At 41.5% G+C, this 21,057-nt stretch overlaps 49 non-coding genes and 2 pseudogenes across 49 annotated transcripts; all 51 read right to left on the bottom strand.

Annotated features, from left to right (window-relative positions):
* Nucleotides 1–132: 132 nt before the first annotated feature.
* LOC142478161 (5S ribosomal RNA) lies at nt 133–251 on the bottom strand. Its single transcript, XR_012793010.1, has one exon. It is a non-coding gene; the product is annotated as a 5S ribosomal RNA (ribosomal RNA).
* A 286-nt stretch (nt 252–537) lies between these two features.
* LOC142477950 (5S ribosomal RNA) lies at nt 538–656 on the bottom strand. The gene has a single exon (XR_012792846.1). It is a non-coding gene; the product is annotated as a 5S ribosomal RNA (ribosomal RNA).
* A 286-nt stretch (nt 657–942) lies between these two features.
* On the bottom strand, nt 943–1,061 carry LOC142477982 (5S ribosomal RNA). The gene has a single exon (XR_012792877.1). It is a non-coding gene; the product is annotated as a 5S ribosomal RNA (ribosomal RNA).
* A 286-nt stretch (nt 1,062–1,347) lies between these two features.
* LOC142477986 (5S ribosomal RNA) lies at nt 1,348–1,466 on the bottom strand. The gene has a single exon (XR_012792880.1). It is a non-coding gene; the product is annotated as a 5S ribosomal RNA (ribosomal RNA).
* A 286-nt stretch (nt 1,467–1,752) lies between these two features.
* LOC142477952 (5S ribosomal RNA) lies at nt 1,753–1,871 on the bottom strand. The gene has a single exon (XR_012792848.1). It is a non-coding gene; the product is annotated as a 5S ribosomal RNA (ribosomal RNA).
* Nucleotides 1,872–2,157: 286 nt separating this feature from the next.
* On the bottom strand, nt 2,158–2,276 carry LOC142477953 (5S ribosomal RNA). The gene has a single exon (XR_012792849.1). It is a non-coding gene; the product is annotated as a 5S ribosomal RNA (ribosomal RNA).
* Nucleotides 2,277–2,562: 286 nt separating this feature from the next.
* On the bottom strand, nt 2,563–2,681 carry LOC142477868 (5S ribosomal RNA). The gene has a single exon (XR_012792767.1). It is a non-coding gene; the product is annotated as a 5S ribosomal RNA (ribosomal RNA).
* Nucleotides 2,682–2,967: 286 nt separating this feature from the next.
* LOC142478024 (5S ribosomal RNA) lies at nt 2,968–3,086 on the bottom strand. Its single transcript, XR_012792918.1, has one exon. It is a non-coding gene; the product is annotated as a 5S ribosomal RNA (ribosomal RNA).
* A 286-nt stretch (nt 3,087–3,372) lies between these two features.
* LOC142478193 (5S ribosomal RNA) lies at nt 3,373–3,491 on the bottom strand (annotated as a pseudogene).
* Nucleotides 3,492–3,777: 286 nt separating this feature from the next.
* Nucleotides 3,778–3,896, bottom strand: LOC142477870 (5S ribosomal RNA). The gene has a single exon (XR_012792769.1). It is a non-coding gene; the product is annotated as a 5S ribosomal RNA (ribosomal RNA).
* A 286-nt stretch (nt 3,897–4,182) lies between these two features.
* On the bottom strand, nt 4,183–4,301 carry LOC142477864 (5S ribosomal RNA). Its single transcript, XR_012792763.1, has one exon. It is a non-coding gene; the product is annotated as a 5S ribosomal RNA (ribosomal RNA).
* A 286-nt stretch (nt 4,302–4,587) lies between these two features.
* LOC142478071 (5S ribosomal RNA) lies at nt 4,588–4,706 on the bottom strand. Its single transcript, XR_012792965.1, has one exon. It is a non-coding gene; the product is annotated as a 5S ribosomal RNA (ribosomal RNA).
* A 286-nt stretch (nt 4,707–4,992) lies between these two features.
* Nucleotides 4,993–5,111, bottom strand: LOC142478029 (5S ribosomal RNA). The gene has a single exon (XR_012792923.1). It is a non-coding gene; the product is annotated as a 5S ribosomal RNA (ribosomal RNA).
* A 286-nt stretch (nt 5,112–5,397) lies between these two features.
* On the bottom strand, nt 5,398–5,516 carry LOC142478255 (5S ribosomal RNA). The gene has a single exon (XR_012793024.1). It is a non-coding gene; the product is annotated as a 5S ribosomal RNA (ribosomal RNA).
* A 286-nt stretch (nt 5,517–5,802) lies between these two features.
* Nucleotides 5,803–5,921, bottom strand: LOC142477954 (5S ribosomal RNA). Its single transcript, XR_012792850.1, has one exon. It is a non-coding gene; the product is annotated as a 5S ribosomal RNA (ribosomal RNA).
* Nucleotides 5,922–6,207: 286 nt separating this feature from the next.
* LOC142477849 (5S ribosomal RNA) lies at nt 6,208–6,326 on the bottom strand. The gene has a single exon (XR_012792749.1). It is a non-coding gene; the product is annotated as a 5S ribosomal RNA (ribosomal RNA).
* A 286-nt stretch (nt 6,327–6,612) lies between these two features.
* LOC142478025 (5S ribosomal RNA) lies at nt 6,613–6,731 on the bottom strand. The gene has a single exon (XR_012792919.1). It is a non-coding gene; the product is annotated as a 5S ribosomal RNA (ribosomal RNA).
* A 286-nt stretch (nt 6,732–7,017) lies between these two features.
* On the bottom strand, nt 7,018–7,136 carry LOC142477921 (5S ribosomal RNA). Its single transcript, XR_012792819.1, has one exon. It is a non-coding gene; the product is annotated as a 5S ribosomal RNA (ribosomal RNA).
* A 286-nt stretch (nt 7,137–7,422) lies between these two features.
* On the bottom strand, nt 7,423–7,541 carry LOC142478039 (5S ribosomal RNA). Its single transcript, XR_012792932.1, has one exon. It is a non-coding gene; the product is annotated as a 5S ribosomal RNA (ribosomal RNA).
* A 286-nt stretch (nt 7,542–7,827) lies between these two features.
* LOC142477922 (5S ribosomal RNA) lies at nt 7,828–7,946 on the bottom strand. The gene has a single exon (XR_012792820.1). It is a non-coding gene; the product is annotated as a 5S ribosomal RNA (ribosomal RNA).
* A 286-nt stretch (nt 7,947–8,232) lies between these two features.
* LOC142478252 (5S ribosomal RNA) lies at nt 8,233–8,351 on the bottom strand (annotated as a pseudogene).
* Nucleotides 8,352–9,038: 687 nt separating this feature from the next.
* LOC142477955 (5S ribosomal RNA) lies at nt 9,039–9,157 on the bottom strand. Its single transcript, XR_012792851.1, has one exon. It is a non-coding gene; the product is annotated as a 5S ribosomal RNA (ribosomal RNA).
* Nucleotides 9,158–9,443: 286 nt separating this feature from the next.
* Nucleotides 9,444–9,562, bottom strand: LOC142478046 (5S ribosomal RNA). The gene has a single exon (XR_012792939.1). It is a non-coding gene; the product is annotated as a 5S ribosomal RNA (ribosomal RNA).
* Nucleotides 9,563–9,848: 286 nt separating this feature from the next.
* On the bottom strand, nt 9,849–9,967 carry LOC142477850 (5S ribosomal RNA). The gene has a single exon (XR_012792750.1). It is a non-coding gene; the product is annotated as a 5S ribosomal RNA (ribosomal RNA).
* A 286-nt stretch (nt 9,968–10,253) lies between these two features.
* On the bottom strand, nt 10,254–10,372 carry LOC142477871 (5S ribosomal RNA). Its single transcript, XR_012792770.1, has one exon. It is a non-coding gene; the product is annotated as a 5S ribosomal RNA (ribosomal RNA).
* A 286-nt stretch (nt 10,373–10,658) lies between these two features.
* LOC142477822 (5S ribosomal RNA) lies at nt 10,659–10,777 on the bottom strand. The gene has a single exon (XR_012792724.1). It is a non-coding gene; the product is annotated as a 5S ribosomal RNA (ribosomal RNA).
* A 286-nt stretch (nt 10,778–11,063) lies between these two features.
* Nucleotides 11,064–11,182, bottom strand: LOC142477956 (5S ribosomal RNA). Its single transcript, XR_012792852.1, has one exon. It is a non-coding gene; the product is annotated as a 5S ribosomal RNA (ribosomal RNA).
* A 286-nt stretch (nt 11,183–11,468) lies between these two features.
* Nucleotides 11,469–11,587, bottom strand: LOC142477872 (5S ribosomal RNA). Its single transcript, XR_012792771.1, has one exon. It is a non-coding gene; the product is annotated as a 5S ribosomal RNA (ribosomal RNA).
* Nucleotides 11,588–11,873: 286 nt separating this feature from the next.
* LOC142477923 (5S ribosomal RNA) lies at nt 11,874–11,992 on the bottom strand. The gene has a single exon (XR_012792821.1). It is a non-coding gene; the product is annotated as a 5S ribosomal RNA (ribosomal RNA).
* Nucleotides 11,993–12,278: 286 nt separating this feature from the next.
* LOC142478040 (5S ribosomal RNA) lies at nt 12,279–12,397 on the bottom strand. The gene has a single exon (XR_012792933.1). It is a non-coding gene; the product is annotated as a 5S ribosomal RNA (ribosomal RNA).
* Nucleotides 12,398–12,685: 288 nt separating this feature from the next.
* On the bottom strand, nt 12,686–12,804 carry LOC142477957 (5S ribosomal RNA). The gene has a single exon (XR_012792853.1). It is a non-coding gene; the product is annotated as a 5S ribosomal RNA (ribosomal RNA).
* Nucleotides 12,805–13,090: 286 nt separating this feature from the next.
* LOC142478047 (5S ribosomal RNA) lies at nt 13,091–13,209 on the bottom strand. The gene has a single exon (XR_012792940.1). It is a non-coding gene; the product is annotated as a 5S ribosomal RNA (ribosomal RNA).
* A 286-nt stretch (nt 13,210–13,495) lies between these two features.
* On the bottom strand, nt 13,496–13,614 carry LOC142477851 (5S ribosomal RNA). Its single transcript, XR_012792751.1, has one exon. It is a non-coding gene; the product is annotated as a 5S ribosomal RNA (ribosomal RNA).
* A 286-nt stretch (nt 13,615–13,900) lies between these two features.
* LOC142477873 (5S ribosomal RNA) lies at nt 13,901–14,019 on the bottom strand. The gene has a single exon (XR_012792772.1). It is a non-coding gene; the product is annotated as a 5S ribosomal RNA (ribosomal RNA).
* A 286-nt stretch (nt 14,020–14,305) lies between these two features.
* Nucleotides 14,306–14,424, bottom strand: LOC142477834 (5S ribosomal RNA). Its single transcript, XR_012792735.1, has one exon. It is a non-coding gene; the product is annotated as a 5S ribosomal RNA (ribosomal RNA).
* Nucleotides 14,425–14,710: 286 nt separating this feature from the next.
* LOC142477959 (5S ribosomal RNA) lies at nt 14,711–14,829 on the bottom strand. Its single transcript, XR_012792854.1, has one exon. It is a non-coding gene; the product is annotated as a 5S ribosomal RNA (ribosomal RNA).
* Nucleotides 14,830–15,115: 286 nt separating this feature from the next.
* Nucleotides 15,116–15,234, bottom strand: LOC142477874 (5S ribosomal RNA). The gene has a single exon (XR_012792773.1). It is a non-coding gene; the product is annotated as a 5S ribosomal RNA (ribosomal RNA).
* Nucleotides 15,235–15,520: 286 nt separating this feature from the next.
* LOC142477924 (5S ribosomal RNA) lies at nt 15,521–15,639 on the bottom strand. Its single transcript, XR_012792822.1, has one exon. It is a non-coding gene; the product is annotated as a 5S ribosomal RNA (ribosomal RNA).
* Nucleotides 15,640–15,925: 286 nt separating this feature from the next.
* LOC142478041 (5S ribosomal RNA) lies at nt 15,926–16,044 on the bottom strand. The gene has a single exon (XR_012792934.1). It is a non-coding gene; the product is annotated as a 5S ribosomal RNA (ribosomal RNA).
* A 286-nt stretch (nt 16,045–16,330) lies between these two features.
* On the bottom strand, nt 16,331–16,449 carry LOC142477927 (5S ribosomal RNA). Its single transcript, XR_012792824.1, has one exon. It is a non-coding gene; the product is annotated as a 5S ribosomal RNA (ribosomal RNA).
* A 286-nt stretch (nt 16,450–16,735) lies between these two features.
* On the bottom strand, nt 16,736–16,854 carry LOC142478049 (5S ribosomal RNA). The gene has a single exon (XR_012792942.1). It is a non-coding gene; the product is annotated as a 5S ribosomal RNA (ribosomal RNA).
* Nucleotides 16,855–17,140: 286 nt separating this feature from the next.
* On the bottom strand, nt 17,141–17,259 carry LOC142477852 (5S ribosomal RNA). The gene has a single exon (XR_012792752.1). It is a non-coding gene; the product is annotated as a 5S ribosomal RNA (ribosomal RNA).
* Nucleotides 17,260–17,545: 286 nt separating this feature from the next.
* LOC142477875 (5S ribosomal RNA) lies at nt 17,546–17,664 on the bottom strand. Its single transcript, XR_012792774.1, has one exon. It is a non-coding gene; the product is annotated as a 5S ribosomal RNA (ribosomal RNA).
* Nucleotides 17,665–17,950: 286 nt separating this feature from the next.
* On the bottom strand, nt 17,951–18,069 carry LOC142477845 (5S ribosomal RNA). Its single transcript, XR_012792746.1, has one exon. It is a non-coding gene; the product is annotated as a 5S ribosomal RNA (ribosomal RNA).
* A 286-nt stretch (nt 18,070–18,355) lies between these two features.
* Nucleotides 18,356–18,474, bottom strand: LOC142477960 (5S ribosomal RNA). The gene has a single exon (XR_012792855.1). It is a non-coding gene; the product is annotated as a 5S ribosomal RNA (ribosomal RNA).
* Nucleotides 18,475–18,760: 286 nt separating this feature from the next.
* LOC142477876 (5S ribosomal RNA) lies at nt 18,761–18,879 on the bottom strand. The gene has a single exon (XR_012792775.1). It is a non-coding gene; the product is annotated as a 5S ribosomal RNA (ribosomal RNA).
* A 286-nt stretch (nt 18,880–19,165) lies between these two features.
* On the bottom strand, nt 19,166–19,284 carry LOC142477857 (5S ribosomal RNA). The gene has a single exon (XR_012792757.1). It is a non-coding gene; the product is annotated as a 5S ribosomal RNA (ribosomal RNA).
* A 286-nt stretch (nt 19,285–19,570) lies between these two features.
* Nucleotides 19,571–19,689, bottom strand: LOC142477961 (5S ribosomal RNA). Its single transcript, XR_012792856.1, has one exon. It is a non-coding gene; the product is annotated as a 5S ribosomal RNA (ribosomal RNA).
* Nucleotides 19,690–19,975: 286 nt separating this feature from the next.
* Nucleotides 19,976–20,094, bottom strand: LOC142477962 (5S ribosomal RNA). Its single transcript, XR_012792857.1, has one exon. It is a non-coding gene; the product is annotated as a 5S ribosomal RNA (ribosomal RNA).
* Nucleotides 20,095–20,380: 286 nt separating this feature from the next.
* Nucleotides 20,381–20,499, bottom strand: LOC142477877 (5S ribosomal RNA). The gene has a single exon (XR_012792776.1). It is a non-coding gene; the product is annotated as a 5S ribosomal RNA (ribosomal RNA).
* Nucleotides 20,500–20,784: 285 nt separating this feature from the next.
* LOC142477853 (5S ribosomal RNA) lies at nt 20,785–20,903 on the bottom strand. Its single transcript, XR_012792753.1, has one exon. It is a non-coding gene; the product is annotated as a 5S ribosomal RNA (ribosomal RNA).
* Nucleotides 20,904–21,057: the final 154 nt, after the last annotated feature.

Here is a 21,057-nt window from a genome sequence, read left to right on the forward strand (position 1 = left end):
GTGTTGAACTTTCAGAGGAAAAAACGATATATTTCTTTGCCACTGCGGGAAAAAAGTAGTAAAAAATGAAACATTTTCATTTGCTGCAAGGAATGCCATGTATATTTTCATTAGGGAAGCGAAAAATAAAAACACCCACAGCACCTGGTATTCCCAGGCAGTCTCCCAACCCAGTACTAATCAAGCCTCACCCTGCTTAGCTTCCGAGATCTGACGGGATCGGGTGCTTTCAAGGTAGTATGGCCGTAGGTGGAGATTGCTGTCTCATGATATCCTCTCATTCTTAAATCCATGAGCCTATATCTTGCTCCATGCATACACAGAGACTGAGAAAATGACAGGTGCACTCAAATGTACTATAGACGGAATTCTTGATGTCAGAATTCTATTTTGGAAGGTTGCATTGTGTTGAACTTTCAGAGGAAAAAACGATATATTTCTTTGCCACTGCGGGAAAAAAGTAGTAAAAAATGAAACATTTTCATTTGCTGCAAGGAATGCCATGTATATTTTCATTAGGGAAGCGAAAAATAAAAACACCCACAGCACCTGGTATTCCCAGGCAGTCTCCCAACCCAGTACTAATCAAGCCTCACCCTGCTTAGCTTCCGAGATCTGACGGGATCGGGCGCTTTCAAGGTAATATGGCCGTAGGTGGAGATTGCTGTCTCATGATATCCTCTCATTCTTAAATCCATGAGCCTATATCTTGCTCCATGCATACACAGAGACTGAGAAAATGACAGGTGTACTCAAATGTACTATAGACGGAATTCTTGATGTCAGAATTCTATTTTGGAAGGTTGCATTGTGTTGAACTTTCTGAGGAAAAAACGATATATTTCTTTGCCACTGCGGGAAAAAAGTAGTAAAAAATGAAACATTTTCATTTGCTGCAAGGAATGCCATGTATATTTTCATTAGGGAAGCGAAAAATAAAAACACCCACAGCACCTGGTATTCCCAGGCAGTCTCCCAACCCAGTACTAATCAAGCCTCACCCTGCTTAGCTTCCGAGATCTGACGGGATCGGGCGCTTTTAAGGTAGTATGGCCGTAGGTGGAGATTGCTGTCTCATGATATCCTCTCATTCTTAAATCCATGAGCCTATATCTTGCTCCATGCATACACAGAGACTGAGAAAATGACAGGTGTACTCAAATGTACTATAGACGGAATTCTTGATGTCAGAATTCTATTTTGGAAGGTTGCATTGTGTTGAACTTTCTGAGGAAAAAACGATATATTTCTTTGCCACTGCGGGAAAAAAGTAGTAAAAAATGGAACATTTTCATTTGCTGCAAGGAATGCCATGTATATTTTCATTAGGGAAGCGAAAAATAAAAACACCAACAGCACCTGGTATTCCCAGGCAGTCTCCCAACCCAGTACTAATCAAGCCTCACCCTGCTTAGCTTCCGAGATCTGACGGGATCGGGTGCTTTCAAGGTAGTATGGCCGTAGGTGGAGATTGCTGTCTCATGATATCCTCTCATTCTTAAATCCATGAGCCTATATCTTGCTCCATGCATACACAGAGACTGAGAAAATGACAGGTGCACTCAAATGTACTATAGACGGAATTCTTGATGTCAGAATTCTATTTTGGAAGGTTGCATTGTGTTGAACTTTCAGAGGAAAAAACGATATATTTCTTTGCCACTGCGGGAAAAAAGTAGTAAAAAATGAAACATTTTCATTTGCTGCAAGGAATGCCATGTATATTTTCATTAGGGAAGCGAAAAATAAAAACACCCACAGCACCTGGTATTCCCAGGCAGTCTCCCAACCCAGTACTAATCAAGCCTCACCCTGCTTAGCTTCCGAGATCTGACGGGATCGGGCGCTTTCAAGGTAATATGGCCGTAGGTGGAGATTGCTGTCTCATGATATCCTCTCATTCTTAAATCCATGAGCCTATATCTTGCTCCATGCATACACAGAGACTGAGAAAATGACAGGTGTACTCAAATGTACTATAGACGGAATTCTTGATGTCAGAATTCTATTTTGGAAGGTTGCATTGTGTTGAACTTTCTGAGGAAAAAACGATATATTTCTTTGCCACTGCGGGAAAAAAGTAGTAAAAAATGAAACATTTTCATTTGCTGCAAGGAATGCCATGTATATTTTCATTAGGGAAGCGAAAAATAAAAACACCCACAGCACCTGGTATTCCCAGGCAGTCTCCCAACCCAGTACTAATCAAGCCTCACCCTGCTTAGCTTCCGAGATCTGACGGGATCGGGCGCTTTCAAGGTAATATGGCCGTAGGTGGAGATTGCTGTCTCATGATATCCTCTCATTCTTAAATCCATGAGCCTATATCTTGCTCCATGCATACACAGAGACTGAGAAAATGACAGGTGTACTCAAATGTACTATAGACGGAATTCTTGATGTCAGAATTCTATTTTGGAAGGTTGCATTGTGTTGAACTTTCAGAGGAAAAAACGATATATTTCTTTGCCACTGCGGGAAAAAAGTAGTAAAAAATGAAACATTTTCATTTGCTGCAAGGAATGCCATGTATATTTTCATTAGGGAAGCGAAAAATAAAAACACCCACAGCACCTGGTATTCCCAGGCAGTCTCCCAACACAGTACTAATCAAGCCTCACCCTGCTTAGCTTCCGAGATCTGACGGGATCGGGCGCTTTCAAGGTAGTATGGCCGTAGGTGGAGATTGCTGTCTCATGATATCCTCTCATTCTTAAATCCATGAGCCTATATCTTGCTCCATGCATACACAGAGACTGAGAAAATGACAGGTGTACTCAAATGTACTATAGACGGAATTCTTGATGTCAGAATTCTATTTTGGAAGGTTGCATTGTGTTGAACTTTCAGAGGAAAAAACGATATATTTCTTTGCCACTGCGGGAAAAAAGTAGTAAAAAATGAAACATTTTCATTTGCTGCAAGGAATGCCATGTATATTTTCATTAGGGAAGCGAAAAATAAAAACACCCACAGCACCTGGTATTCCCAGGCAGTCTCCCAACCCAGTACTAATCAAGCCTCACCCTGCTTAGCTTCCGAGATCTGACGGGATCGGGGGCTTTCAAGGTAGTATGGCCGTAGTTGGAGATTGCTGTCTCATGATATCCTCTCATTCTTAAATCCATGAGCCTATATCTTGCTCCATGCATACACAGAGACAGAGAAAATGACAGGTGCACTCAAATGTACTATAGACGGAATTCTTGATGTCAGAATTCTATTTTGGAAGGTTGCATTGTGTTGAACTTTCAGAGGAAAAAACGATATATTTCTTTGCCACTGCGGGAAAAAAGTAGTAAAAAATGAAACATTTTCATTTGCTGCAAGGAATGCCATGTATATTTTCATTAGGGAAGCGAAAAATAAAAACACCCACAGCACCTGGTATTCCCAGGCAGTCTCCCAACCCAGTACTAATCAAGCCTCACCCTGCTTAGCTTCCGAGATCTGACGGGATTTGGCGCTTTCAAGGTAGTATGGCCGTAGGTGGAGATTGCTGTCTCATGATATCCTCTCATTCTTAAATCCATGAGCCTATATCTTGCTCCATGCATACACAGAGACTGAGAAAATGACAGGTGCACTCAAATGTACTATAGACGGAATTCTTGATGTCAGAATTCTATTTTGGAAGGTTGCATTGTGTTGAACTTTCAGAGGAAAAAACGATATATTTCTTTGCCACTGCGGGAAAAATGTAGTAAAAAATGAAACTTTTTCATTTGCTGCAAGGAATGCCATGTATATTTTCATTAGGGAAGCGAAAAATAAAAACACCCACAGCACCTGGTATTCCCAGGCAGTCTCCCAACACAGTACTAATCAAGCCTCACCCTGCTTAGCTTCCGAGATCTGACGGGATCGGGCGCTTTCAAGGTAGTATGGCCGTAGGTGGAGATTGCTGTCTCATGATATCCTCTCATTCTTAAATCCATGAGCCTATATCTTGCTCCATGCATACACAGAGACTGAGAAAATGACAGGTGTACTCAAATGTACTATAGACGGAATTCTTGATGTCAGAATTCTATTTTGGAAGGTTGCATTGTGTTGAACTTTCTGAGGAAAAAACGATATATTTCTTTGCCACTGCGGGAAAAAAGTAGTAAAAAATGAAACATTTTCATTTGCTGCAAGGAATGCCATGTATATTTTCATTAGGGAAGCGAAAAATAAAAACACCCACAGCACCTGGTATTCCCAGGCAGTCTCCCAACCCAGTACAAATCAAGCCTCACCCTGCTTAGCTTCCGAGATCTGACGGGATCGGGTGCTTTCAAGGTAGTATGGCCGTAGGTGGAGATTGCTGTCTCATGATATCCTCTCATTCTTAAATCCATGAGCCTATATCTTGCTCCATGCATACACAGAGACTGAGAAAATGACAGGTGCACTCAAATGTACTATAGACGGAATTCTTGATGTCAGAATTCTATTTTGGAAGGTTGCATTGTGTTGAACTTTCAGAGGAAAAAACGATATATTTCTTTGCCACTGCGGGAAAAAAGTAGTAAAAAATGAAACATTTTCATTTGCTGCAAGGAATGCCATGTATATTTTCATTAGGGAAGCGAAAAATAAAAACACCCACAGCACCTGGTATTCCCAGGCAGTCTCCCAACCCAGTACTAATCAAGCCTCACCCTGCTAAGCTTCCGAGATCTGACGGGATCGGGCGCTTTCAAGGTAATATGGCCGTAGGTGGAGATTGCTGTCTCATGATATCCTCTCATTCTTAAATCCATGAGCCTATATCTTGCTCCATGCATACACAGAGACTGAGAAAATGACAGGTGTACTCAAATGTACTATAGACGGAATTCTTGATGTCAGAATTCTATTTTGGAAGGTTGCATTGTGTTGAACTTTCTGAGGAAAAAACGATATATTTCTTTGCCACTGCGGGAAAAAAGTAGTAAAAAATGAAACATTTTCATTTGCTGCAAGGAATGCCATGTATATTTTCATTAGGGAAGCGAAAAATAAAAACACCCACAGCACCTGGTATTCCCAGGCAGTCTCCCAACACAGTACTAATCAAGCCTCACCCTGCTTAGCTTCCGAGATCTGACGGGATCGGGCGCTTTTAAGGTAGTATGGCCGTAGGTGGAGATTGCTGTCTCATGATATCCTCTCATTCTTAAATCCATGAGCCTATATCTTGCTCCATGCATACACAGAGACTGAGAAAATGACAGGTGTACTCAAATGTACTATAGACGGAATTCTTGATGTCAGAATTCTATTTTGGAAGGTTGCATTGTGTTGAACTTTCTGAGGAAAAAACGATATATTTCTTTGCCACTGCGGGAAAAAAGTAGTAAAAAATGAAACATTTTCATTTGCTGCAAGGAATGCCATGTATATTTTCATTAGGGAAGCGAAAAATAAAAACACCCACAGCACCTGGTATTCCCAGGCAGTCTCCCAACCCAGTACTAATCAAGCCTCACCCTGCTTAGCTTCCGAGATCTGACGGGATCGGGTGCTTTCAAGGTAGTATGGCCGTAGGTGGAGATTGCTGTCTCATGATATCCTCTCATTCTTAAATCCATGAGCCTATATCTTGCTCCATGCATACACAGAGACTGAGAAAATGACAGGTGCACTCAAATGTACTATAGACGGAATTCTTGATGTCAGAATTCTATTTTGGAAGGTTGCATTGTGTTGAACTTTCAGAGGAAAAAACGATATATTTCTTTGCCACTGCGGGAAAAAAGTAGTAAAAAATGAAACATTTTCATTTGCTGCAAGGAATGCCATGTATATTTTCATTAGGGAAGCGAAAAATAAAAACACCCACAGCACCTGGTATTCCCAGGCAGTCTCCCAACCCAGTACTAATCAAGCCTCACCCTGCTTAGCTTCCGAGATCTGACGGGATCGGGCGCTTTCAAGGTAATATGGCCGTAGGTGGAGATTGCTGTCTCATGATATCCTCTCATTCTTAAATCCATGAGCCTATATCTTGCTCCATGCATACACAGAGACTGAGAAAATGACAGGTGTACTCAAATGTACTATAGACGGAATTCTTGATGTCAGAATTCTATTTTGGAAGGTTGCATTGTGTTGAACTTTCTGAGGAAAAAACGATATATTTCTTTGCCACTGCGGGAAAAAAGTAGTAAAAAATGAAACATTTTCATTTGCTGCAAGGAATGCCATGTATATTTTCATTAGGGAAGCGAAAAATAAAAACACCCACAGCACCTGGTATTCCCAGGCAGTCTCCCAACCCAGTACTAATCAAGCCTCACCCTGCTTAGCTTCCGAGATCTGACGGGATCGGGCGCTTTCAAGGTAGTATGGCCGTAGGTGGAGATTGCTGTCTCATGATATCCTCTCATTCTTAAATCCATGAGCCTATATCTTGCTCCATGCATACACAGAGACTGAGAAAATGACAGGTGTACTCAAATGTACTATAGACGGAATTCTTGATGTCAGAATTCTATTTTGGAAGGTTGCATTGTGTTGAACTTTCAGAGGAAAAAACGATATATTTCTTTGCCACTGCGGGAAAAAAGTAGTAAAAAATGAAACATTTTCATTTGCTGCAAGGAATGCCATGTATATTTTCATTAGGGAAGCGAAAAATAAAAACACCCACAGCACCTGGTATTCCCAGGCAGTCTCCCAACCCAGTACTAATCAAGCCTCACCCTGCTTAGCTTCCGAGATCTGACGGGATCGGGGGCTTTCAAGGTAGTATGGCCGTAGTTGGAGATTGCTGTCTCATGATATCCTCTCATTCTTAAATCCATGAGCCTATATCTTGCTCCATGCATACACAGAGACTGAGAAAATGACAGGTGCACTCAAATGTACTATAGACGGAATTCTTGATGTCAGAATTCTATTTTGGAAGGTTGCATTGTGTTGAACTTTCTGAGGAAAAAACGATATATTTCTTTGCCACTGCGGGAAAAAAGTAGTAAAAAATGAAACATTTTCATTTGCTGCAAGGAATGCCATGTATATTTTCATTAGGGAAGCGAAAAATAAAAACACCCACAGCACCTGCTATTCCCAGGCAGTCTCCCAACCCAGTACTAATCAAGCCTCACCCTGCTTAGCTTCCGAGATCTGACGGGATCGGGCGCTTTCAAGGTAGTATGGCCGTAGGTGGAGATTGCTGTCTCATGATATCCTCTCATTCTTAAATCCATGAGCCTATATCTTGCTCCATGCATACACAGAGACTGAGAAAATGACAGGTGCACTCAAATGTACTATAGACGGAATTCTTGATGTCAGAATTCTATTTTGGAAGGTTGCATTGTGTTGAACTTTCAGAGGAAAAAACGATATATTTCTTTGCCACTGCGGGAAAAAAGTAGTAAAAAATGAAACATTTTCATTTGCTGCAAGGAATGCCATGTATATTTTCATTAGGGAAGCGAAAAATAAAAACACCCACAGCACCTGGTATTCCCAGGCAGTCTCCCAACACAGTACTAATCAAGCCTCACCCTGCTTAGCTTCCGAGATCTGACAGGATCGGGCGCTTTCAAGGTAGTATGGCCGTAGGTGGAGATTGCTGTCTCATGATATCCTCTCATTCTTAAATCCATGAGCCTATATCTTGCTCCATGCATACACAGAGACTGAGAAAATGACAGGTGTACTCAAATGTACTATAGACGGAATTCTTGATGTCAGAATTCTATTTTGGAAGGTTGCATTGTGTTGAACTTTCAGAGGAAAAAACGATATATTTCTTTGCCACTGCGGGAAAAAAGTAGTAAAAAATGAAACATTTTCATTTGCTGCAAGGAATGCCATGTATATTTTCATTAGGGAAGCGAAAAATAAAAACACCCACAGCACCTGCTATTCCCAGGCAGTCTCCCAACCCAGTACTAATCAAGCCTCACCCTGCTTAGCTTCCGAGATCTGACGGGATCGGGCGCTTTCAAGGTAGTATGGCCGTAGGTGGAGATTGCTGTCTCATGATATCCTCTCATTCTTAAATCCATGAGCCTATATCTTGCTCCATGCATACACAGAGACTGAGAAAATGACAGGTGCACTCAAATGTACTATAGACGGAATTCTTGATGTCAGAATTCTATTTTGGAAGGTTGCATTGTGTTGAACTTTCAGAGGAAAAAACGATATATTTCTTTGCCACTGCGGGAAAAAAGTAGTAAAAAATGAAACATTTTCATTTGCTGCAAGGAATGCCATGTATATTTTCATTAGGGAAGCGAAAAATAAAAACACCCACAGCACCTGGTATTCCCAGGCAGTCTCCCAACCCAGTACTAATCAAGCCTCACCTTGCTTAGCTTCCGAGATCTGACGGGATCGGGCGCTTTCAAGGTACACTGGCGACACACTTTATCCGAGCTTGGCTAGTCCCACGAATTCGGGTATACCCGGGTGTATTGAGGTTTGTGACTGTTTTCTGCCCGAGTGCATTGAGTTATTTTCCAAGCAGGGATTGAAGCATTTTATTCCCGCTGGCTGCAATACTGCACAGTATATATATATACACTGCATTACAATTCATGAATTTATGCCATCTGGTAGACACGCGAAGCATTGCAGCCTATTAAATCCTAATCATTATCATTTAACAGATCAGCCGCCCATCAGCCAGGCATGAACCCAGGCTGGGAAGGCAAACGCAACGGGGCTTGTCAGAGGTGAGGAGTGGCGCATTCCAGGTATCTGCCAGGTACATACCGGGTATTTGCTCGAATAAAGTGTGTCGGTGCAGTAGTATGGCCGTAGGTGGAGATTGCTGTCTCATGATATCCTCTCATTCTTAAATCCATGAGCCTATATCTTGCTCCATGCATACACAGAGACTGAGAAAATGACAGGTGCACTCAAATGTACTATAGACGGAATTCTTGATGTCAGAATTCTATTTTGGAAGGTTGCATTGTGTTGAACTTTCTGAGGAAAAAACGATATATTTCTTTGCCACTGCGGGAAAAAAGTAGTAAAAAATGAAACATTTTCATTTGCTGCAAGGAATGCCATGTATATTTTCATTAGGGAAGCGAAAAAAATAAAAACACCCACAGCACCTGGTATTCCCAGGCAGTCTCCCAACCCAGTACTAATCAAGCCTCACCCTGCTTAGCTTCCGAGATCTGACGGGATCGGGCGCTTTCAAGGTAATATGGCCGTAGGTGGAGATTGCTGTCTCATGATATCCTCTCATTCTTAAATCCATGAGCCTATATCTTGCTCCATGCATACACAGAGACTGAGAAAATGACAGGTGTACTCAAATGTACTATAGACGGAATTCTTGATGTCAGAATTCTATTTTGGAAGGTTGCATTGTGTTGAACTTTCAGAGGAAAAAACGATATATTTCTTTGCCACTGCGGGAAAAAAGTAGTAAAAAATGAAACATTTTCATTTGCTGCAAGGAATGCCATGTATATTTTCATTAGGGAAGCGAAAAATAAAAACACCCACAGCACCTGGTATTCCCAGGCAGTCTCCCAACACAGTACTAATCAAGCCTCACCCTGCTTAGCTTCCGAGATCTGACGGGATCGGGGGCTTTCAAGGTAGTATGGCCGTAGTTGGAGATTGCTGTCTCATGATATCCTCTCATTCTTAAATCCATGAGCCTATATCTTGCTCCATGCATACACAGAGACAGAGAAAATGACAGGTGCACTCAAATGTACTATAGACGGAATTCTTGATGTCAGAATTCTATTTTGGAAGGTTGCATTGTGTTGAACTTTCAGAGGAAAAAACGATATATTTCTTTGCCACTGCGGGAAAAAAGTAGTAAAAAATGAAACATTTTCATTTGCTGCAAGGAATGCCATGTATATTTTCATTAGGGAAGCGAAAAATAAAAACACCCACAGCACCTGGTATTCCCAGGCAGTCTCCCAACCCAGTACTAATCAAGCCTCACCCTGCTTAGCTTCCGAGATCTGACGGGATCGGGCGCTTTCAAGGTAGTATGGCCGTAGGTGGAGATTGCTGTCTCATGATATCCTCTCATTCTTAAATCCATGAGCCTATATCTTGCTCCATGCATACACAGAGACTGAGAAAATGACAGGTGCACTCAAATGTACTATAGACGGAATTCTTGATGTCAGAATTCTATTTTGGAAGGTTGCATTGTGTTGAACTTTCAGAGGAAAAAACGATATATTTCTTTGCCACTGCGGGAAAAAAGTAGTAAAAAATGAAACATTTTCATTTGCTGCAAGGAATGCCATGTATATTTTCATTAGGGAAGCGAAAAATAAAAACACCCACAGCACCTGGTATTCCCAGGCAGTCTCCCAACACAGTACTAATCAAGCCTCACCCTGCTTAGCTTCCGAGATCTGACGGGATCGGGCGCTTTCAAGGTAGTATGGCCGTAGGTGGAGATTGCTGTCTCATGATATCCTCTCATTCTTAAATCCATGAGCCTATATCTTGCTCCATGCATACACAGAGACTGAGAAAATGACAGGTGTACTCAAATGTACTATAGACGGAATTCTTGATGTCAGAATTCTATTTTGGAAGGTTGCATTGTGTTGAACTTTCTGAGGAAAAAACGATATATTTCTTTGCCACTGCGGGAAAAAAGTAGTAAAAAATGAAACATTTTCATTTGCTGCAAGGAATGCCATGTATATTTTCATTAGGGAAGCGAAAAATAAAAACACCCACAGCACCTGGTATTCCCAGGCAGTCTCCCAACCCAGTACTAATCAAGCCTCACCCTGCTTAGCTTCCGAGATCTGACGGGATCGGGTGCTTTCAAGGTAGTATGGCCGTAGGTGGAGATTGCTGTCTCATGATATCCTCTCATTCTTAAATCCATGAGCCTATATCTTGCTCCATGCATACACAGAGACTGAGAAAATGACAGGTGCACTCAAATGTACTATAGACGGAATTCTTGATGTCAGAATTCTATTTTGGAAGGTTGCATTGTGTTGAACTTTCAGAGGAAAAAACGATATATTTCTTTGCCACTGCGGGAAAAAAGTAGTAAAAAATGAAACATTTTCATTTGCTGCAAGGAATGCCATGTATATTTTCATTAGGGAAGCGAAAAATAAAAACACCCACAGCACCTGGTATTCCCAGGCAGTCTCCCAACCCAGTACTAATCAAGCCTCACCCTGCTTAGCTTCCGAGATCTGACGGGATCGGGCGCTTTCAAGGTAATATGGCCGTAGGTGGAGATTGCTGTCTCATGATATCCTCTCATTCTTAAATCCATGAGCCTATATCTTGCTCCATGCATACACAGAGACTGAGAAAATGACAGGTGTACTCAAATGTACTATAGACGGAATTCTTGATGTCAGAATTCTATTTTGGAAGGTTGCATTGTGTTGAACTTTCTGAGGAAAAAACGATATATTTCTTTGCCACTGCGGGAAAAAAGTAGTAAAAAATGAAACATTTTCATTTGCTGCAAGGAATGCCATGTATATTTTCATTAGGGAAGCGAAAAATAAAAACACCCACAGCACCTGGTATTCCCAGGCAGTCTCCCAACACAGTACTAATCAAGCCTCACCCTGCTTAGCTTCCGAGATCTGACGGGATCGGGCGCTTTCAAGGTAGTATGGCCGTAGGTGGAGATTGCTGTCTCATGATATCCTCTCATTCTTAAATCCATGAGCCTATATCTTGCTCCATGCATACACAGAGACTGAGAAAATGACAGGTGTACTCAAATGTACTATAGACGGAATTCTTGATGTCAGAATTCTATTTTGGAAGGTTGCATTGTGTTGAACTTTCTGAGGAAAAAACGATATATTTCTTTGCCACTGCGGGAAAAAAGTAGTAAAAAATGAAACATTTTCATTTGCTGCAAGGAATGCCATGTATATTTTCATTAGGGAAGCGAAAAATAAAAACACCCACAGCACCTGCTATTCCCAGGCAGTCTCCCAACCCAGTACTAATCAAGCCTCACCCTGCTTAGCTTCCGAGATCTGACGGGATCGGGCGCTTTCAAGGTAGTATGGCCGTAGGTGGAGATTGCTGTCTCATGATATCCTCTCATTCTTAAATCCATGAGCCTATATCTTGCTCCATGCATACACAGAGACTGAGAAAATGACAGGTGCACTCAAATGTACTATAGACGGAATTCTTGATGTCAGAATTCTATTTTGGAAGGTTGCATTGTGTTGAACTTTCAGAGGAAAAAACGATATATTTCTTTGCCACTGCGGGAAAAAAGTAGTAAAAAATGAAACATTTTCATTTGCTGCAAGGAATGCCATGTATATTTTCATTAGGGAAGCGAAAAATAAAAACACCCACAGCACCTGGTATTCCCAGGCAGTCTCCCAACACAGTACTAATCAAGCCTCACCCTGCTTAGCTTCCGAGATCTGACAGGATCGGGCGCTTTCAAGGTAGTATGGCCGTAGGTGGAGATTGCTGTCTCATGATATCCTCTCATTCTTAAATCCATGAGCCTATATCTTGCTCCATGCATACACAGAGACTGAGAAAATGACAGGTGCACTCAAATGTACTATAGACGGAATTCTTGATGTCAGAATTCTATTTTGGAAGGTTGCATTGTGTTGAACTTTCTGAGGAAAAAACGATATATTTCTTTGCCACTGCGGGAAAAAAGTAGTAAAAAATGAAACATTTTCATTTGCTGCAAGGAATGCCATGTATATTTTCATTAGGGAAGCGAAAAAAATAAAAACACCCACAGCACCTGGTATTCCCAGGCAGTCTCCCAACCCAGTACTAATCAAGCCTCACCCTGCTTAGCTTCCGAGATCTGACGGGATCGGGCGCTTTCAAGGTAATATGGCCGTAGGTGGAGATTGCTGTCTCATGATATCCTCTCATTCTTAAATCCATGAGCCTATATCTTGCTCCATGCATACACAGAGACTGAGAAAATGACAGGTGTACTCAAATGTACTATAGACGGAATTCTTGATGTCAGAATTCTATTTTGGAAGGTTGCATTGTGTTGAACTTTCAGAGGAAAAAACGATATATTTCTTTGCCACTGCGGGAAAAAAGTAGTAAAAAATGAAACATTTTCATTTGCTGCAAGGAATGCCATGTATATTTTCATTAGGGAAGCGAAAAATAAAAACACCCACAGCACCTGGTATTCCCAGGCAGTCTCCCAACACAGTACTAATCAAGCCTCACCCTGCTTAGCTTCCGAGATCTGACGGGATCGGGGGCTTTCAAGGTAGTATGGCCGTAGTTGGAGATTGCTGTCTCATGATATCCTCTCATTCTTAAATCCATGAGCCTATATCTTGCTCCATGCATACACAGAGACAGAGAAAATGACAGGTGCACTCAAATGTACTATAGACGGAATTCTTGATGTCAGAATTCTATTTTGGAAGGTTGCATTGTGTTGAACTTTCAGAGGAAAAAACGATATATTTCTTTGCCACTGCGGGAAAAAAGTAGTAAAAAATGAAACATTTTCATTTGCTGCAAGGAATGCCATGTATATTTTCATTAGGGAAGCGAAAAATAAAAACACCCACAGCACCTGGTATTCCCAGGCAGTCTCCCAACCCAGTACTAATCAAGCCTCACCCTGCTTAGCTTCCGAGATCTGACGGGATCGGGCGCTTTCAAGGTAGTATGGCCGTAGGTGGAGATTGCTGTCTCATGATATCCTCTCATTCTTAAATCCATGAGCCTATATCTTGCTCCATGCATACACAGAGACTGAGAAAATGACAGGTGCACTCAAATGTACTATAGACGGAATTCTTGATGTCAGAATTCTATTTTGGAAGGTTGCATTGTGTTGAACTTTCAGAGGAAAAAACGATATATTTCTTTGCCACTGCGGGAAAAAAGTAGTAAAAAATGAAACATTTTCATTTGCTGCAAGGAATGCCATGTATATTTTCATTAGGGAAGCGAAAAATAAAAACACCCACAGCACCTGGTATTCCCAGGCAGTCTCCCAACACAGTACTAATCAAGCCTCACCCTGCTTAGCTTCCGAGATCTGACGGGATCGGGCGCTTTCAAGGTAGTATGGCCGTAGGTGGAGATTGCTGTCTCATGATATCCTCTCATTCTTAAATCCATGAGCCTATATCTTGCTCCATGCATACACAGAGACTGAGAAAATGACAGGTGTACTCAAATGTACTATAGACGGAATTCTTGATGTCAGAATTCTATTTTGGAAGGTTGCATTGTGTTGAACTTTCTGAGGAAAAAACGATATATTTCTTTGCCACTGCGGGAAAAAAGTAGTAAAAAATGAAACATTTTCATTTGCTGCAAGGAATGCCATGTATATTTTCATTAGGGAAGCGAAAAATAAAAACACCCACAGCACCTGGTATTCCCAGGCAGTCTCCCAACCCAGTACTAATCAAGCCTCACCCTGCTTAGCTTCCGAGATCTGACGGGATCGGGTGCTTTCAAGGTAGTATGGCCGTAGGTGGAGATTGCTGTCTCATGATATCCTCTCATTCTTAAATCCATGAGCCTATATCTTGCTCCATGCATACACAGAGACTGAGAAAATGACAGGTGCACTCAAATGTACTATAGACGGAATTCTTGATGTCAGAATTCTATTTTGGAAGGTTGCATTGTGTTGAACTTTCAGAGGAAAAAACGATATATTTCTTTGCCACTGCGGGAAAAAAGTAGTAAAAAATGAAACATTTTCATTTGCTGCAAGGAATGCCATGTATATTTTCATTAGGGAAGCGAAAAATAAAAACACCCACAGCACCTGGTATTCCCAGGCAGTCTCCCAACCCAGTACTAATCAAGCCTCACCCTGCTTAGCTTCCGAGATCTGACGGGATCGGGCGCTTTCAAGGTAATATGGCCGTAGGTGGAGATTGCTGTCTCATGATATCCTCTCATTCTTAAATCCATGAGCCTATATCTTGCTCCATGCATACACAGAGACTGAGAAAATGACAGGTGTACTCAAATGTACTATAGACGGAATTCTTGATGTCAGAATTCTATTTTGGAAGGTTGCATTGTGTTGAACTTTCTGAGGAAAAAACGATATATTTCTTTGCCACTGCGGGAAAAAAGTAGTAAAAAATGAAACATTTTCATTTGCTGCAAGGAATGCCATGTATATTTTCATTAGGGAAGCGAAAAATAAAAACACCCACAGCACCTGGTATTCCCAGGCAGTCTCCCAACACAGTACTAATCAAGCCTCACCCTGCTTAGCTTCCGAGATCTGACGGGATCGGGCGCTTTCAAGGTAGTATGGCCGTAGGTGGAGATTGCTGTCTCATGATATCCTCTCATTCTTAAATCCATGAGCCTATATCTTGCTCCATGCATACACAGAGACTGAGAAAATGACAGGTGTACTCAAATGTACTATAGACGGAATTCTTGATGTCAGAATTCTATTTTGGAAGGTTGCATTGTGTTGAACTTTCTGAGGAAAAAACGATATATTTCTTTGCCACTGCGGGAAAAAAGTAGTAAAAAATGAAACATTTTCATTTGCTGCAAGGAATGCCATGTATATTTTCATTAGGGAAGCGAAAAATAAAAACACCCACAGCACCTGCTATTCCCAGGCAGTCTCCCAACCCAGTACTAATCAAGCCTCACCCTGCTTAGCTTCCGAGATCTGACGGGATCGGGCGCTTTCAAGGTAGTATGGCCGTAGGTGGAGATTGCTGTCTCATGATATCCTCTCATTCTTAAATCCATGAGCCTATATCTTGCTCCATGCATACACAGAGACTGAGAAAATGACAGGTGCACTCAAATGTACTATAGACGGAATTCTTGATGTCAGAATTCTATTTTGGAAGGTTGCATTGTGTTGAACTTTCAGAGGAAAAAACGATATATTTCTTTGCCACTGCGGGAAAAAAGTAGTAAAAAATGAAACATTTTCATTTGCTGCAAGGAATGCCATGTATATTTTCATTAGGGAAGCGAAAAATAAAAACACCCACAGCACCTGGTATTCCCAGGCAGTCTCCCAACACAGTACTAATCAAGCCTCACCCTGCTTAGCTTCCGAGATCTGACAGGATCGGGCGCTTTCAAGGTAGTATGGCCGTAGGTGGAGATTGCTGTCTCATGATATCCTCTCATTCTTAAATCCATGAGCCTATATCTTGCTCCATGCATACACAGAGACTGAGAAAATGACAGGTGTACTCAAATGTACTATAGACGGAATTCTTGATGTCAGAATTCTATTTTGGAAGGTTGCATTGTGTTGAACTTTCAGAGGAAAAAACGATATATTTCTTTGCCACTGCGGGAAAAAAGTAGTAAAAAATGAAACATTTTCATTTGCTGCAAGGAATGCCATGTATATTTTCATTAGGGAAGCGAAAAATAAAAACACCCACAGCACCTGGTATTCCCAGGCAGTCTCCCAACCCAGTACTAATCAAGCCTCACCTTGCTTAGCTTCCGAGATCTGACGGGATCGGGCGCTTTCAAGGTAGTATGGCCGTAGGTGGAGATTGCTGTCTCATGATATCCTCTCATTCTTAAATCCATGAGCCTATATCTTGCTCCATGCATACACAGAGACTGAGAAAATGACAGGTGCACTCAAATGTACTATAGACGGAATTCTTGATGTCAGAATTCTATTTTGGAAGGTTGCATTGTGTTGAACTTTCAGAGGAAAAAACGATATATTTCTTTGCCACTGCGGGAAAAAAGTAGTAAAAAATGAAACATTTTCATTTGCTGCAAGGAATGCCATGTATATTTTCATTAGGGAAGCGAAAAATAAAAACACCCACAGCACCTGGTATTCCCAGGCAGTCTCCCAACACAGTACTAATCAAGCCTCACCCTGCTTAGCTTCCGAGATCTGACGGGATCGGGGGCTTTCAAGGTAGTATGGCCGTAGTTGGAGATTGCTGTCTCATGATATCCTCTCATTCTTAAATCCATGAGCCTATATCTTGCTCCATGCATACACAGAGACAGAGAAAATGACAGGTGCACTCAAATGTACTATAGACGGAATTCTTGATGTCAGAATTCTATTTTGGAAGGTTGCATTGTGTTGAACTTTCAGAGGAAAAAACGATATATTTCTTTGCCACTGCGGGAAAAAAGTAGTAAAAAATGAAACATTTTCATTTGCTGCAAGGAATGCCATGTATATTTTCATTAGGGAAGCGAAAAATAAAAACACCCACAGCACCTGGTATTCCCAGGCAGTCTCCCAACCCAGTACTAATCAAGCCTCACCCTGCTTAGCTTCCGAGATCTGACGGGATCGGGCGCTTTCAAGGTAGTATGGCCGTAGGTGGAGATTGCTGTCTCATGATATCCTCTCATTCTTAAATCCATGAGCCTATATCTTGCTCCATGCATACACAGAGACTGAGAAAATGACAGGTGCACTCAAATGTACTATAGACGGAATTCTTGATGTCAGAATTCTATTTTGGAAGGTTGCATTGTGTTGAACTTTCAGAGGAAAAAACGATATATTTCTTTGCCACTGCGGGAAAAAAGTAGTAAAAAATGAAACATTTTCATTTGCTGCAAGGAATGCCATGTATATTTTCATTAGGGAAGCGAAAAATAAAAACACCCACAGCACCTGGTATTCCCAGGCAGTCTCCCAACACAGTACTAATCAAGCCTCACCCTGCTTAGCTTCCGAGATCTGACGGGATCGGGCGCTTTCAAGGTAGTATGGCCGTAGGTGGAGATTGCTGTCTCATGATATCCTCTCATTCTTAAATCCATGAGCCTATATCTTGCTCCATGCATACACAGAGACTGAGAAAATGACAGGTGTACTCAAATGTACTATAGACGGAATTCTTGATGTCAGAATTCTATTTTGGAAGGTTGCATTGTGTTGAACTTTCTGAGGAAAAAACGATATATTTCTTTGCCACTGCGGGAAAAAAGTAGTAAAAAATGAAACATTTTCATTTGCTGCAAGGAATGCCATGTATATTTTCATTAGGGAAGCGAAAAATAAAAACACCCACAGCACCTGGTATTCCCAGGCAGTCTCCCAACCCAGTACTAATCAAGCCTCACCCTGCTTAGCTTCCGAGATCTGACGGGATCGGGTGCTTTCAAGGTAGTATGGCCGTAGGTGGAGATTGCTGTCTCATGATATCCTCTCATTCTTAAATCCATGAGCCTATATCTTGCTCCATGCATACACAGAGACTGAGAAAATGACAGGTGCACTCAAATGTACTATAGACGGAATTCTTGATGTCAGAATTCTATTTTGGAAGGTTGCATTGTGTTGAACTTTCAGAGGAAAAAACGATATATTTCTTTGCCACTGCGGGAAAAAAGTAGTAAAAAATGAAACATTTTCATTTGCTGCAAGGAATGCCATGTATATTTTCATTAGGGAAGCGAAAAATAAAAACACCCACAGCACCTGGTATTCCCAGGCAGTCTCCCAACCCAGTACTAATCAAGCCTCACCCTGCTTAGCTTCCGAGATCTGACGGGATCGGGCGCTTTCAAGGTAATATGGCCGTAGGTGGAGATTGCTGTCTCATGATATCCTCTCATTCTTAAATCCATGAGCCTATATCTTGCTCCATGCATACACAGAGACTGAGAAAATGACAGGTGTACTCAAATGTACTATAGACGGAATTCTTGATGTCAGAATTCTATTTTGGAAGGTTGCATTGTGTTGAACTTTCTGAGGAAAAAACGATATATTTCTTTGCCACTGCGGGAAAAAAGTAGTAAAAAATGAAACATTTTCATTTGCTGCAAGGAATGCCATGTATATTTTCATTAGGGAAGCGAAAAATAAAAACACCCACAGCACCTGGTATTCCCAGGCAGTCTCCCAACACAGTACTAATCAAGCCTCACCCTGCTTAGCTTCCGAGATCTGACGGGATCGGGCGCTTTCAAGGTAGTATGGCCGTAGGTGGAGATTGCTGTCTCATGATATCCTCTCATTCTTAAATCCATGAGCCTATATCTTGCTCCATGCATACACAGAGACTGAGAAAATGACAGGTGTACTCAAATGTACTATAGACGGAATTCTTGATGTCAGAATTCTATTTTGGAAGGTTGCATTGTGTTGAACTTTCTGAGGAAAAAACGATATATTTCTTTGCCACTGCGGGAAAAAAGTAGTAAAAAATGAAACATTTTCATTTGCTGCAAGGAATGCCATGTATATTTTCATTAGGGAAGCGAAAAATAAAAACACCCACAGCACCTGGTATTCCCAGGCAGTCTCCCAACCCAGTACTAATCAAGCCTCACCCTGCTTAGCTTCCGAGATCTGACGGGATCGGGTGCTTTCAAGGTAGTATGGCCGTAGGTGGAGATTGCTGTCTCATGATATCCTCTCATTCTTAAATCCATGAGCCTATATCTTGCTCCATGCATACACAGAGACTGAGAAAATGACAGGTGCACTCAAATGTACTATAGACGGAATTCTTGATGTCAGAATTCTATTTTGGAAGGTTGCATTGTGTTGAACTTTCAGAGGAAAAAACGATATATTTCTTTGCCACTGCGGGAAAAAAGTAGTAAAAAATGAAACATTTTCATTTGCTGCAAGGAATGCCATGTATATTTTCATTAGGGAAGCGAAAAATAAAAACACCCACAGCACCTGGTATTCCCAGGCAGTCTCCCAACCCAGTACTAATCAAGCCTCACCCTGCTTAGCTTCCGAGATCTGACGGGATCGGGCGCTTTCAAGGTAATATGGCCGTAGGTGGAGATTGCTGTCTCATGATATCCTCTCATTCTTAAATCCATGAGCCTATATCTTGCTCCATGCATACACAGAGACTGAGAAAATGACAGGTGTACTCAAATGTACTATAGACGGAATTCTTGATGTCAGAATTCTATTTTGGAAGGTTGCATTGTGTTGAACTTTCTGAGGAAAAAACGATATATTTCTTTGCCACTGCGGGAAAAAAGTAGTAAAAAATGAAACATTTTCATTTGCTGCAAGGAATGCCATGTATATTTTCATTAGGGAAGCGAAAAATAAAAACACCCACAGCACCTGGTATTCCCAGGCAGTCTCCCAACCCAGTACTAATCAAGCCTCACCCTGCTTAGCTTCCGAGATCTGACGGGATCGGGCGCTTTCAAGGTAATATGGCCGTAGGTGGAGATTGCTGTCTCATGATATCCTCTCATTCTTAAATCCATGAGCCTATATCTTGCTCCATGCATACACAGAGACTGAGAAAATGACAGGTGTACTCAAATGTACTATAGACGGAATTCTTGATGTCAGAATTCTATTTTGGAAGGTTGCATTGTGTTGAACTTTCTGAGGAAAAAACGATATATTTCTTTGCCACTGCGGGAAAAAAGTAGTAAAAAATGAAACATTTTCATTTGCTGCAAGGAATGCCATGTATATTTTCATTAGGGAAGCGAAAAATAAAAACACCCACAGCACCTGGTATTCCCAGGCAGTCTCCCAACACAGTACTAATCAAGCCTCACCCTGCTTAGCTTCCGAGATCTGACGGGATCGGGCGCTTTCAAGGTAGTATGGCCGTAGGTGGAGATTGCTGTCTCATGATATCCTCTCATTCTTAAATCCATGAGCCTATATCTTGCTCCATGCATACACAGAGACTGAGAAAATGACAGGTGTACTCAAATGTAATATAGACGGAATTCTTGATGTCAGAATTCTATTTTGGAAGGTTGCATTGTGTTGAACTTTCAGAGGAAAAAACGATATATTTCTTTGCCACTGCGGGAAAAAAGTAGTAAAAATGAAACATTTTCATTTGCTGCAAGGAATGCCATGTATATTTTCATTAGGGAAGGGAAAAATAAAAACACCCACAGCACCTGGTATTCCCAGGCAGTCTCCCAACCCAGTACTAATCAAGCCTCACCCTGCTTAGCTTCCGAGATCTGACGGGATCGGGCGCTTTCAAGGTAGTATGGCCGTAGGTGGAGATTGCTGTCTCATGATATCCTCTCATTCTTAAATCCATGAGCCTATATCTTGCTCCATGCATACACAGAGACTGAGAAAATGACAGGTGCACTCAAATGTACTATAGACGGAATTCTTGATGTCAGAATTCTATTTTGGAAGGTTGCATT

Source organism: Ascaphus truei, unplaced genomic scaffold (assembly GCF_040206685.1).
Source record: "Ascaphus truei isolate aAscTru1 unplaced genomic scaffold, aAscTru1.hap1 HAP1_SCAFFOLD_234, whole genome shotgun sequence".
Taxonomy (NCBI): Eukaryota; Metazoa; Chordata; class Amphibia; order Anura; family Ascaphidae; genus Ascaphus; species Ascaphus truei.